The sequence below is a fragment of the Bidens hawaiensis genome, unplaced genomic scaffold (genome assembly GCF_021521415.1).
Source record: "Bidens hawaiensis isolate Kalapana, Puna unplaced genomic scaffold, B.hawaiensis_p1.1 tig00024254_1, whole genome shotgun sequence".
NCBI classification, from domain to species: domain Eukaryota; kingdom Viridiplantae; phylum Streptophyta; class Magnoliopsida; order Asterales; family Asteraceae; genus Bidens; species Bidens hawaiensis.
This window is the reverse complement of record NW_027493821.1, coordinates 217,738-233,468: the sequence shown is the minus strand read 5'-3', so window position 1 is coordinate 233,468 and position 15,731 is coordinate 217,738. Positions and strand designations below refer to the sequence as shown.

The 15,731-nt window shown below is 36.5% G+C and overlaps 1 pseudogene across 1 annotated transcript; it reads left to right on the top strand.

The window, feature by feature from the left end:
• The first annotated feature begins 584 nt into the window (after positions 1–584).
• On the top strand, positions 585–2,948 carry LOC143568946 (serine carboxypeptidase 3-like; annotated as a pseudogene). Its single transcript, XR_013141653.1, has 6 exons — positions 585–731; positions 819–962; positions 1,030–1,180; positions 1,854–1,942; positions 2,038–2,296; positions 2,371–2,948. The product of XR_013141653.1 is annotated as a serine carboxypeptidase 3-like (transcript).
• Positions 2,949–15,731: the final 12,783 nt, after the last annotated feature.

Below are 15,731 nucleotides of genomic sequence, written 5' to 3'. Positions count from 1 at the left end.
CGGTTATTACCGGATAGAAAACTCGTATGCTGCTCGGAATGATTCGGAAACGTTGCATTGCTTGCTTGTTTAGTTTTGTTTTCTTTTCTTTGTTAACTTTTATTAGTTCGTGATTATAATTGGCTCAAGTTAATAGGGATTAATAGTTGATTACATAATGTAAAGTGTTGTAAAATTTGGGATCAGGCGTCGATTAATCGGATATAAGAGGCTATGTCTCGATTCCACCTAATTGATCCCTAAAATCAGTACTAGACAAAATCTTTCAAAAAAAAGGTTACATAAATTGTTTATATTTGTCTTCCAGATTATAAGTTATAAATTTTAATGATGACTGAATACTTTTGTAGGATGTTTTATTTTTTCTTTGAATCACGGCCGGGTCAGAAAACAGATCCAGTGGTTCTCTGGTTAAGTGGAGGCCCAGGATGTGGTAGTGAACCCTCAGTATTTTATGAAAATGGCCCATTCAATATTCAAAAGAACCTATCTCTTGTCTGGAATGAATATGGCTGGGACCAGGTTGCACGTATATAAATCTTGTTTATGTAATGTATTAATGTAAGTTGACACATGATTAACATTATGATTATTTATTTGTTGATATTCAGGCTTCCAACATATTGTTTGTTGACCAACCTACTGGAACCGGTTTTAGTTACACTTCTGATCGTAGAGACATTCGCCATGATGAGCAGGGTGTGAGTAGTGACCTATATGACTTCTTACAGGTTTGTTCTATGAGTATATATATATATGTAATTATGCAACATTACACATTCAGTTCTATAGATAATACTGATTATGTTATGATGCAGGCTTTCTTCAAAGAACATCCTGAATATGCAAAAAATGATTTCTTTATAACCGGAGAATCGTATGGTGGTCACTACTGTCCTGCTTTGGCAGCTAAAGTCCATAAAGAAAACAAAGCTAATAAAGGAATCCACATAAACCTCAAGGTACAAACTTGTGTTTCTTGTAAGCATTTTGGGTTTGTGTATTTTTATGTACTTTGAGTGATAACAGGGATTTGCTATGGGAAATGGACTCACTCATCCACTTATTCAATTCAAATCTTACACCGATTATGCATTGGACATGAAATTAATTAACAAATCTGAATATGAAAATATTAACAAGAAAGTTCCTGCGTGCGAGAAAGCTGCCAAACTTTGTGGTAAGTTCATTTCACATATCATAAGAAGCACTTGAAGCAACAATACAAGATATGCTGCAAGTTGGGGTCGGGTAACGGGTCAAACTGTGTTCTGGTCGTTACAAGGAGGGGTGTTAAAGGGTCATGTTCATGGGCTGGCGGTCCAACTTGGCACGAACTTGAAGACGACTCGAATTGAACAAGAAATGAATATTCATGGGTTGGCCCGAACACGACCTGTTTGACGAGAGGGCGTGCCATGTATTTAAAAGTGTAAGCGGGTTGAGCCGAGCCTGGGTTTTGTTCAACCTACAAGAACTCGAGTTTGGCTCATTTCCCAGTTATATTTCTATAGCTCGAGTACAACTCGTGAGCAATTTTTTAAACTTGATCTCAGCCTCTGAGTAGTTTATAAGCTTGAGCTGATCCGCTCGTTTATAAGTTATTTATATTAAATACATTTGTACGTATATATGTGTATATATTGTAAATTTTGAATTAACTTAATATATATTATTGAGTTAATTTTTACATAGTTATTATAAAGATAAATTATATAAATATTAGGCTTGTTTAGGCTCAAGCTCGTTCAGGAGCAGATAGCTCACGAGCAGCTTGGTTTTTTTACACTTCTGCTAATATTGTTGCTTTTATCGCTAATTGCTAATTGAATGATTTTCTGCCCTTTATTCAGGCACTAATGGAACAACAGCTTGTAAGGCTGCAAACACGTCTTGCGACCCCATTTTCCAGTCAATCAAATCTATTATTGGCAATATCAGTGTAAAGAGATTTAAGCCCAATATTTGATTATAATCAACAATATTATTTGAATTTCTTGTGAGATATATAATCAACCATCTTTTAATATGTTGCAGGCATATGACATAAGAAAGCGGTGTGAGGGCGATTAATGCTTTGATGACTCGGACATGATTGCTCTTCTTAGCAAGAAATCTGTTAAAGATGCTCTTGGAGTCAAAGGCATTGACTATGCTCCATTGAGTGATGTTGTATGGCAAGCCATGAGTATGGATATCATGAGGAATCTTGAAGTTGGGATTCCCCACCTACTAGAAGACGGGATTAAGATGCTTGTATATGTTGGAGAATATGATCTTAAATGCAACTGGATCGGTTAGTATTGTTTATTGGCCCAAGTGTAAATCATATGTTTGAATAATATGTGTTCCATTGTGCAAATTGTTTAGGTAATTCAAGATGGGTTCATGCAATGGAATGGAGTGGTCAAAAAGAGTTTGTTGCATCTTCTCATGTTCCTTTCGTAGTTGATGGTTCTAAAGCGGGCTTATTGAAAACCTATGGTCCACTCAGTTTTCTCAAAGTTCATGATGCTGGACACAATGTTCCTATGGATCAACCGAAGGTAGCTTTGAGCATGTTAAAAAGGTGGACTAGGGGGTCACTTGCTGGTTCTTCTATGTAATGTGATGTAAGCAGCCAGCTCGATGGTCCCACTAACCGTTTGTAGATAAACTATATATATGTGGTTTTAACCGAGTTGAACAATAAGAGCAATACCGAATCCAGTGATTTAGAAACCAGTTTGCCATAAACAGAACACCATTCAAAATGCTAGCTGATAATACTAACTAGCAATTTGGATGGTTTATTTTTCTTTTAATGCCAAATTGGTTTCTAAATCAATGGATATTGTTGGACAATTTACACTAAAATGTAATGGACTATTATATTCACTAGTCGAGAGTTTTCTTCACTAGTCGTCTCCCTAAAATGATAGGCATCACCAATACAATCGTCTAACTCTTCAAAGGAAGTGATCAGCTTCTTCATGACCAAGCACACAAAGTACTTTGTTATAATTTCTTCTTAATATCACTATGTGGAGGATCTCAAATTCACCTCTGAGTCCTAGCGACTTTACTGCATGTACTTGAGAGTCTCCTTGAAAAACTCAATACGTAGTGTATCCAATGTCTCCTTAACAGTATTTGCAGCTACAATTCTTGACATGCAAGAGGAGATAACCTTGTTGGATAATCCTAATCGCTTTGACGTCTTTCTCCTTAGCCTTTTTTTTCTTGGCCTACTCATTACCGCAAACTGTGGTACCAGTTTCATCTAATTGTCACAACTCTTGTGAACGGAGAATAGTTTTCATTTGTGTACGTACTCCAATATTCATAGCCTTCACCCTAGCTTGAATACCAGTATGACTTGAATAGTGGTAGGAGCACTGGTTTTGTTGGTCATGGTTGATCAGAAGAATTACTACTCACTATTGGATTAACAATGGACCTATGATCTGATAGCAAATTGTTTGTTATCATAACTATAAATGGCACAGTCACAAAAATTGAATATATTAAACGATACTTAATGCTTTCTAATACAATTAATCAACGAAAGACTGCATCAATTAAATACATATTATAAATAGAAAATAAACTAGAAGCAAGTATCAAACTATAGCTAAAGACTGGGGCTAAAGAATAGCCCACATGAACAACTTTATTCAAAATCAAATACCCACAAAGTCGTACTTATTCAAATTCAAAAGGCAAGAGTCGTTCCCGCTTGATCAGCATGCATCCATGCTAAACCTGACCCGAGTTTGAGTTAACTGTCAACATATAACACATCAAAATCCTGCATAAAACATCGAGAAACGAATCCCTTTAAATAGTTAATTTGAATAGTATTTTAACTTTCAAATTATAAGGAAATGTGATAATGAATGATAGCATGTGTCTTACATAAATGAGGCAAAACTGGACGGATGCTAATTCAACGGTATTGGAACAACACAAAGAGGCTTTGCTTTGCCCAAGGTAATTCCAATTTTCTCAGTCATGTCCAAAACCTCGTGTTGATTATTTGGGTCTACACTCCAATCGAAATTATTGAGTAATGAACCTAACATCATTGGGATCATACGAGTCGCAAGTGGTAGACCGGGGCATATTCTTCGCCCAGAACCAAATGGGAGTTGATCAAAATCCTGACCACGAACATCAACCTCGGAGTTCAAAATCTTTCTGGCTTAAACTCTAGCGGGTTATCCCATACGGTTGGGTCTCGTCCTATGGACCATATATTCACAAGCGCCTGTGTGCCCTTTGGAATGATATATCCATTGAGTTGTACTTGTTTCTCAACCCTTCGAGGTGCTGGAAGAGACAACAAGTGTGGTGATATGACCAAGTTTTAAAGACATTATTGGGCCGTGGATTTCGGCTAGTTTGGTTATGGCTCGGTGTGGTTGGTTTCCAAGCAAGTGAAGATTTCCGATGATTGGCAACCGTGTTGGGCCTGGAGGTAAGTTCTTAGCGTTGCCGATCCCAAACACTGCTCGAATTAATATGTAAGATAACAGTAGACTAGCAATAATCAGGATTAATTCCATTGTTAGTCGACCCTTGTGTGTATTGTGCCAAGGACGATATCATTAAACTTTTATAAATAGAAAATATGATAAATTATATGCCCACGAGATACCAAACTTTATATTATGTAACATGTTTTATTAACTTACAATACTTTGTATATGTATTTATTATCATTATCTTGAACATGTTACTAGATCATATACCAAATACTTTATATTATTTAACATGTTTTATTAAAATTTATACTTTATTTATTTATTATTTTATCTTGAACATGTTTCTACGGTGGCGAAGCTTGGACCCTGTTACGAAGAGGGTTGAAATTCGCCGAACCACTGAATGACTTGTTTCGAGTTTGACACTCCAAAGTGTGGGCAAAACCATTCTGTTCTTGTGGAGTGTTCTTGTGGAGGGAAGAAGATGAAAGAAACATAAATAAACTCTTCTGGGACTACCTGGTTTACCTTTCTTAAAAACTGTCAAAAATGAAATAGTATCATTATTATTATTGTTTTTTAGTAGATAACACATGGAATCAAAGTTTGGTGACAAAACAAGACACTGCACAAAGTTCTAATGTTTGTTATTCATTATCAGTTGGTCTGATATTTCACATTTATTTTTACCTACTAATCGTGCTAAACAAATGAAAATTGGAAAACTCGCGGTTACATAACCGTGATGACAATTACTCCAATTGAAGGTTATGATTTGCAATCGAGTGAAAGTTCTAATTCGCAATCGTTATACGTGTTCTGATTCTATGTATTTGATTTTCATCGAGTGAAGCCTATGAATCGACTGAAGCCCGATCACAGTCGATTAAACGTACTAAAACAACCACCGAGTAAAAGAGATTAGCTAGCGCAGCAGAAAATTACATAACTAGGAATGGATTTTCAACCACTCAGTCCAACAAATTGAATCAACATAAACTTTTACTCAAATTTGTGTACCATGTTTCATCGTTCTTGTAATTGGATCCTTTTATTTGAAATGAACTGGAAGCACAAAATCGTTCTTGTGTAACTCAACTATGCAACAACATAACTTTTTACTCATAAGTGTGATATTTAACTTTGAATAGTTTAACAGGTTGTATCCTAATTTTCGATATCATTGCAATGAGAAATCCCACTCATGTAATCATCATAAATTTGCTTAATTGCACTCTAATCTCTCTCAAGTTATGTTTCCTTATTTAGCTAATAATAACTTATATGACCAAAATCGAGGTAAAAACAACTATAAACCTACGAAATTGTTCGAGCAGATTGTCCTTGACAACCAAAACAAAGTTAGAGAGCGTTATTGGTAACATTATATATTTTTAATTGTTTTATCAACCAATAAAACATCGCTTGAATTATTAAAATCCAAATCGACTATACTTTTAACTTACAAATAATTGGAAGAAAAATAAGTTTAGTGAATCCATTAAATTAGAGTGCAACAAAAATAGGATGGTTATGCAATTCACCATTTTATTTCAGGAAAAAAGGGGCAGATTATTAAACAAAACATGTGCATTATATAAATTATTGAATTATAATAAATAATTAACCTGATTATCCCACGCTTTGTCCTGGTTGTAGATGATGACATCCTACAGGGTTGATACCGGTGCACCAACCCACACTACATATGGCTCCAAACCACCGATCGCCATGTGTTCATAATGGCTCGGATCAAATACACTTTATGAGCCAGGAACAAACAAAACGTCATCGTTTACACCAACATACTTTTCATTATAGGAAAAGGTAAAACCATCTCTAGTATGATCATGTGTATACCCCTTTCTTTTTAACGACAAGGTTAAAATATTCCTAATAAACTTCGAAAACACCAGTAAGTATGCATCCATTAGTTGGGTTAGAAATCAGAACTTACTACTAAGGCAAAAATATCTATAAAGTGAGTCAGTCTCACATTAACATCTCGGGTATCATATACTATTAATTAACTATACACACACACACACATATATATATATTATATATATATGCGGGAGGGATATTTTGAAACCTTAATGAGTTGTAAGAACTTTAAAAGCTCAATATAGAACACACATTTAATTAAATGAGTATGGAATATATGGCTAAGAATAAATCTGATTAAAAAATAAATCAGGAGAGAGAATAAAGTTTTTTTATTACTCCGTATTACACAAGTTTAAATGTTAGTTACACATATGTAATAAGTCGCTTCGGTGGGTAAAAAAATACTGTAGTTTTTTTTACGTTACTTACACTTACGTATTACATACGTGTAAAAAAATTTCAAAAAAAAATAAAATTTTACGTTGAGTTCTTTCGAGTTCTTATAACTCAAAATGGTTCTCAAAATAAATCAATCATATATATGGGTTCCTTCAAGTTCTTAAATAATTTAAAAGTTCTGTAATGATACTCATCCTATATATATATATATATATAGGATGGTTCAAGAGAGAAATGATGTTATTGCAAGAAATGAATATGGACCACTAGTTTTATTTTAAGTTTTAAATGATTAAAGCTAAATAAAGAAACTATTAATTATTCTCATTCTTCAATTAATATAACTAATAAACCATAATACTTATTTATTTAATTAATATAACTAATTAAATTATTATAGTTAGAAAATATTAAGAACACATTTATTTTTATAACTTACTTTTTGTTTCTTGAATTTTTATCCTACACAAGGATAATTTATTCATACATTAAAATTTCTTATTATCCAAAACTAATTTCTTCCAACTCAATATATTAATATCTATCAACACATACTTACATTATGATGAATAATACCAAAAACAATTTTACATGTGTTTGAATTAGATATCAACAAAAAACATACAACCTACACAAAAGCGTATAATCTACACTTGTTCTAAGAATAAGACAACATATAACATACACACGAAAAACATTTAACCTACACACAAAATTCATCATCAATAAAATGCACACGCACACGAAAACATATAACCTACACACGAAAATTTTATTTTACACAAATACAATTTATTCATACATTACTTTCTTTTCAAAACCAATTTCTTCAAATTCAACATATCACTATCCATCAACATGTAGTTACATTGTGATGAATAATACAAAAACTATCTTACACATGGTTGCATTAAATGTCAATAAAAAATATACAACCTACACAAAAACATATAACCTACACTTGTTCTAAGAATAAGAAAACATATAGCTTACATACGTAAAATATATGACCTACGCATGTGTAGGGTATGTGTATCTTTGTGTAGTTTATATAATTATTGATGTCGAATTACATATGTAAGTTATATGTTTTTTGTATGTTGTACGTTTTTATTGCTCAAAACAAGTGTACGTTATATAACTTTGTGTAGGTTGTATATTTATTGAACTTAAATACGTTGATATATGCTAATATATTGAGTGGAAATTATTTTTTTTAATACAAAGAAATATTATTATATGAATAAATTGTATTTATGTTGAATAAAATGAAGAATGTGTAAATAAAAAATAAAACTAAAGTAGTGTTTTTATCTTTTTAGTTATTATAGTTAAATTAGTTAAATATATTAATTAGAGATATTTATTATGGTTATATTAGTTGTATTAATTGGAGAGGGAGAGAGTGCATTTATTGTTGCATTTACATCTTTTTTATTTATTTTTAAATATTTAAAACCTAAAATAAAATTATTGGCTCATATTCATTTCTGTCATTTCTTGCAATAATTTGATTTCTTTTTTGAACTTAAACCTATATATATATATATATATATATATATATATATATATAATAGTAACTATAAATTAAAGCTAATTAACTTAAGATAAATACAAGCCACCAACCCCACAAGAAATAATGATAATAACTACAAATCAAACTGAATCAACTTAACACTAATTCAAGCCACCAACCACACATGTAATAATACGGTCCACGTACTCTTGTTAATTAGGAACGGCAAATTTCACTAAAACAACTAGCACGGCACTAGAAGCTCAAAACAAAACAACAAACTTATGACGAAAAAGTACATCAAAATTCCCATAAAATACTTTTAGTACGGAAAGATTCTTGATCCAAATAATTCCCAAAGATTTTATAGCTTCCACAATTCTTGACCCGCTTGCCAGAATGTGGGAGAAGATGACTTCATTTATGGTTTTCCAGATACACCAACACGTCAAGAGAATAATCGCATATACCACCTTGTTCTTTCGATGAGCCAAATTGCAAGTATATTAGGTACCCACATATATACTTCTTTAAACTGAGTTTTCGGGTGAATTCAAAACGGATTTAGAAGAACGAGATGAAGATCATGAACATTACCAGGTGGGTCGTGACTGATAAGAAGCCGGTGTTGACGAGCAAAGTGATACATAGCAGAAACTGAAGTGATGATGAACAAGAAGAAGCTGGTGATTGGTGCCATGTTTTTTTTCCTGAGAGATATTTTCATCATCTTTGTGTTGATTTTTGACTTTCTTATATGCACTAACTTAATGTGACAATGATTTCACTTTTCCGTTGCTTTACTTTCTTTGGGAAAGCTAGTGCTTTTATTGTAGACATGGTACCATTCTTTTGGATAAGCTTCTTGCAGTGGTGATTGGATTTTATTTTCAATTTGGATTTTATTTTCAATTTTTTCTTTTCCCAGAAAACTAAACATATAATCGACCATATGCCAAAAAACAAATTAACTTGTGTACAAATTATTTGAGAAAGATAATTGTATCTAAAGTAGTACAGTTGATGTTTAATGTATATTATTAATTTTGATTGTTACGCCCTGCTTGCGGTGCGCACATATAACGTATATATGTGTGAACCCTTGGGTGGGCAAAAGTAAAATTGCACTAATTTTGACGTTATTTTACTAATCACGTGAAAATAACGTTAAAAGTGGCGGAAGGTTAATCAGGCATCATGTGGTGGCGTTGATAGCCGAAAGACAAGGGCACATGCACCAATCAGCCGGTGTCCCGATGATTGAGTGTTATGTGTCTTATGTCCAAGGCTTGATTCAAAACTACTATCGAGCCGGGGGTCTCACCGGAAGCAGCCTCTCTATCCCTATGGGATAGAGGTAAGGCTGTCTACATCTTACCCTCCTCAGACCCTACCATAGCATTGCTATTGGTGGGATATACTGAGTACGATGATGATATTAATTTTGATTGTTGACATTGTTATTATATTATTATTTATTACAATATTCCTATTAGGTTATCTTCAATACAATTAATTTTAAGATTGTTACAAAAATAATATTTTATATTTTGAACCCTACAAGTTTTTAACACAAATATGATGTAATTTTTTATAGAGCGTGTTCCAAAGAGCGGGAACAACACACCGTATTTTCATGAGTGGAGACGGAATGAAGTGTCAGAGTAGGGACGAGGGGTACCTCTTACCGGCTACACATTAATTTTAGGAACTCAAGTTTCATTGTTTATCTTGTAGCATCAACTTTGGATTATAAGACTAGACGTAGTGGTCTCGTTGTGGAGGCCAAAATGTGATGAACACCGCCCCTAACCTCGTTTTCATCTTCGTTTTGGTTGGGTAACAGAGGTGGGGTTGTGGGGGGGGGGGGGGTATCCAGTTAAGGTTTTTTGCATTTGAATTATATTTTTTATTTATATTAAAAGAAATAATTGTGTAATGATTAAAAGAGGTTATGGGGCATTTTACCACTATGTCACTTCTTATAAAACTAGTTATTGAGTTTCAAAAAACGTCCGGTTATGCTTAGTTACCACTAGGCTTGGCCAAACGATATAAACCCTATAGAGAACTTTGGTGTCAAACTAAAGTTTGGTATATAATTACTATTAGATATAATATATTTGTTGAGTCAATAAAATTGTTGAATATATTAGACTTTATAGACCACCAAACAGACATAGTTGGAGCAAACTGGACCGAAGATTTGAAGGTCAGCCCAAACACATTTTAGCAAACGTTAGATAAACACAAATGAGAAACCATTTTATCCATATCAAAAGTTCATTCAAATATTACAAAATAAACCTATATACATATATGCTATGCTGGTAGTGTATACTATAGTACTCATCTTCGGTAAAAAAGAATGACATGTTTACTAAAAACTTAAATGAAACAAAAATTGTAACCAAAATATTAATGAATTTAAACTAGCTAAATTAAATCAAAGACTGCAACAGAAAATTAGAGTAATCAGTTAAAGAAAAAAAAAACTTTGATTTTGTTTTATGGGAACTATGATCGAGCCCGTTTCTTTACCATTCTTTTGCAGATCTTTCATCTATAAACTCAATAAAGCGATCTCAAATGAGTGTACACCAAAAGGAAGAAGATAGTCATTTCCAATAGGATTGTATGTGTAGGGGTATGGTACTAAACCCGGTTTTACGACCCTAAATTTATTATGTTTGGCTTATTTTATTATATGGACTAATACAATGTTATTGGGCTGAGGGGGTTTTGTGGAGGTAACCCTAACTGGGCTAGGCCCATTAGGGTACCATGATGGTGGCCATGAGGCTCTCTATATAAAGAGGTCTCCACCTCCTTGTTAGGCGGTCATGCTCAAGAAGAGCCACCACCCTATTTTTGTGTCTGTAAACAAGAGATCCTCAGGATTTCTTAGCAGTCACCTCCACATCCCCGAAAAGCCATTGCAGGTCTCAAGCAATCGAAGAAGAAGATCAAGTCGCGGTTCGTTCATCTCGAAATCCGTGGAAACATCGTCATGGATCAGGTCAGATTCATTTCATGCTTCGACATTGGCGCCATCCGTGGGACGGCAACGAACTACCCTTCGATTTTCGTCTCGGCTGTCAGATCTCTCCCAGGAAAAACCCAGATCTATAAGTTTACAGAAAAAGGCTTCAAGGCTTGTTCTATTAAAGCTCAAAAAGATCCATAGATCTAAAAGAGGCTTCCAGATCTGTGCAAAAAAGAAACTACCTGATTCGGATGATCAAGCCTCCGGATCTGTGATGGTTTTAAATTCTCTCCGCTACGAGCTTCAGATCTATCTAGATCTGATTTACAGATCTAGATCTAGATTACAGACCTGGATTTTAGGTTTAAAATTAAAGATCTCTCAAATTGTAGATCCAAAAATTACCAGACATCCGCCGCCATGCACGCGCGCTCGCGGATTCTCACTCCGCAGCCATGCATGTGCCACCGCGGGAACCACCATGCGGGTTTCGCGCAAAAGACCTCCACCATGTGGGTTTTGCGCAGAAGACTGCCACCACGCATGCTCGCTGGCGGGTCACCATTCCGCCGACATGCGTGAGCGCAACTCTCCGCCATGCACGCGCGCCCGCGAGTCACCACTCCGTCGCCGTGCATGCGCACATAAGGCCACGCGCCAAACTTAAAGGTTGGGAATCCTCATAAACCCATAAGGCCACGCGCCAAACTTAAAGGTTGGGAATCCTCATAAACCCATAAGGCCACGCGCCAAACTTAAAGGTTGGGAATCCTCATAAACCCATAAGGCCACGCGCCAAACTTAAAGGTTGGGAATCCTCATAAACCCATAAGGCCACGCGCCAAACTTAAAGGTTGGGAATCCTCATAAACCCATAAGGCCACGCGCCAAACTTAAAGGTTGGGAATCCTCATAAACCCATTAGGCCACGCGCCAAACTTAAAGGTTGGGAATCCTCATAAACCCATAAGGCCACGCGCCAAACTTAAAGGTTGGGAATCCTCATAAACCCATAAGGCCACGCGCCAAACTTAAAGGTTGGGAATCCTCATAAACCCATAAGGCCACGCGCCAAACTTAAAGGTTGGGAATCCTCATAAACCCATAAGGCCACGCGCCAAACTTAAAGGTCGGGAATCCTCATAAACCCATAAGGCCAAGCGCCAAACTTAAAGGTCGGGAATCCTCATAAACCCATAAGGCCACGCGCCAAACTTAAAGGTCGGGAATCCTCATAAACCCATAAGGCCAAGCGCCAAACTTAAAGGTCGGGAATCCTCATAAACCCATAAGGCCAAGCGCCAAACTTAAAGGTCGGGAATCCTCATAAACCCATAAGGCCACGCGCCAAACTTAAAGATTGGTAATCCTCAAACCCATAAGGCCATGCGCCAAACTTAAAGGTTGGGAATCCTCATAAACCCATACGGCTTCCCGCCGAATACAAGACCGAACGCGGCTCCGCTCCGCTCAACACGCCGTCATAATTAAACCTATTAACACAAGCCCCCACGGGTCAACCATTCTAGCGCCAAGCCACGTCACATGCGCGCCACCGCGGGTCAACCATTCCGCCATTCTACATGCGCACCGCCATGATGCTTGAGCGCAGTCGCATATCACATGCTCATGCACCACTTATGCTCACGCATCACATATGCTCACGCATATTACATATGCTTACGCATCATATGCTCACGCATATCACATCAGCGCACGCAACATCTGCGCATGGCGCATGACACATCCTGTGCGCAAGCGCATGAAACATCTGCGCATGACACAAAGTCTACGCGCACGCGCATGCAACATCTGCGCGTGGCGCATGACACACAGTCTACGCGCACGCGCATGCAACATCTGCGCGTGGCGCATGACACAAAGTCTACGCGCACGCGCATGCAACATCTGCGCGTGGCGCATGACACACAGTCTACGTGCACGCATGCAACATCTGCGCGTGGCGCATGACACAAAGCCAAAGCCTATGCGCAAGCGCATCTGCGCATGACACAAAGCCAAAACCTATGCGCAAGCGACACAACAAATGAGAATAGTCTAATCCCAAATCAGGATAAGGACAACTTTATTTGGCAGCAATGAACTAGGGGACTATCGTGGTTCGGCTACGAGTCGCACAAGCACATATGACATTATTATTATCTGGCCGACTGCGCCTCCATTATTATCTTGAAAACAAGCTGGGATAGTCTTCCTGCGTAGAAGAGGCCCTTGTGGGCCAGTCATTATCGTCATATTATAGCTCATAAGCCGCAACGTGCGCAAGCTTCATTATTTTATAGCTCGTAAGTCGCCTCGCGCGCAAACTATTGAGCATCATTATCGAGAGGCGCGCTCTATCTTTTATCAGGCCTCGCGCCACTATCGTAAGTCGACATTGCGCGCAAGCTTCATTATTTTATAGCTCGTAAGTCGCCTCGCGCGCAAGCTTCATTATTTTATAGCTCGTAAGTCGCCTCGCGCGCAAGCTTCATTATTTTTATAGCTCGTAAGTCGCCTCGCGCGCAAGCTTCATTATTCTTATAGCTCGTAAGCTACCTCACGCGCAAACTATTAAGCATCATTATCGAGATGCGCGCTCTATCTTTTATCAGGCCTCGCGCCACTATTGTTATGATGCGTGCTATATCTTATTCATGCCAGTGCACCATCATTATCATAAAGATCACAACATGTCACCATCATGGAGAAAACCTCCCAAAACTCGAAGACAATAATGACAAGGCCGAAGAAAAGGGAAAAAAAACCCGCCTCATTTCCTAACACACCTTATAAAGTCCAGCGCTCCACCTAAACGCTTGCACGCCTAGGAGCAACACTGGACTTGGGGGGCTTGTAGGGGTATGGTACTAAACCCGGTTTTACGACCCTAAATTTATTATGTTTGGCTTATTTTATTATATGGACTAATACAATGTTATTGGGCTGAGGGGGTTTTGTGGAGGTAACCCTAACTGGGCTAGGCCCATTAGGGTACTATGATGGTGGCCATGAGGCTCTCTATATAAGGAGGTCTCCACCTCCTTGTTAGGCGGTCATGCTCAAGAAGAGCCACCACCCTATTTTTGTGTCTGTAAACAAGAGATCCTCAGGATTTCTTAGCAGTCACCTCCACATCCCCGAAAAGCCATTGCAGGTCTCAAGCAATCGAAGAAGAAGATCAAGTCGCGGTTCGTTCATCTCGAAATCCGTGGAAACATCGTCATGGATCAGGTCAGATTCATTTCATGCTTCGACAGTATGTAACATGCAAAGGGTGTTCACTCGCAAAATGAAAGATTGAAGAAATCGAGTTGATGATGATGAACAAGTAGGTAGTGATTGGTGCCATTGTGGAGAGCTTGATCTAGTGTGTTCCGTGTGTGTATGACTTTGGATCCGATTATCACGGTTTAGGTTTAAATACGAATCGGATTGGTCTGCTTTTACTTGAAATGAGGGGGAAAAGAACAAGTCTAGAGTTTGCTTTCAATTTAATTTTTTAGAAGTTGGTGTTTAAAATGAAGATGTTGACATGACGATTGCATGTGTCGAACATGTGAATTCACCTCCAACAACGTAAAATAGTGACACTTTTAATCAGGATAGTAGGATACATCATTAAGAAAGTATTATTATTATTATTATTATTATTATTATTATTATTATTATTATTATTATTATTACCGTTAAAGCACATTTATTGTTTTCTTCGTATTTTTTGATACCCGGTTTGTGTCGTGTACCTGGTTTGATACATGTCGGTGTCTATCACGAATTGTCCGTCAAGCTATTAGGTAGGCTACTCGTTTAGATTTTCAAATATTTTTCTTATTAGTTTACCCAAGAAATTAAAATATATAAAAATTAAAATTAATTAATTTATAGATAATTCATTACCAAAGAACAAAGAAAAAAATCTTTACTGGTGTGGTTAGTGTAAACAGGCACGTATGTTTCAAGTATTAATCCAGACAAGCATCACCTAAAATCAAGCAAAATTTAAGTTCATTTTCACAATTTTCACTCTTACTGATAAACAAATTGCACCTATAATCAAACTAAACTAAAATATGAAAAGGAAAAAAAATACTAAAGTGGTAAAACTTTTGTACCCAAACATGGAAGTCTAGAAACTGAATTTTTATTATGGTGTTCTATAGATTCGGATAATGTCATCTTTATTAGATTGTTATGTAGATTTGGGTAACGTACATAACATGTTTATATAGAACACCATAATACATATCTATACTATCACTATTGGTCTAATACCTGTAAACTGAGTTTTTGGGCATGAATTCAGATAGGATTTAGAAGACCAAGATGAAGATCATGAGCATTACGAAGAGGGACGTGATTGAGGAGAATCCGAGCAAAGGTGAAGATGAAGAATAAGAAGCCGGTGATTGGTGCCATGTTTTTTTCCTAAGAGGTTTTCATAATCTCTGTGTTGATTCTTATATAGACTTTAACG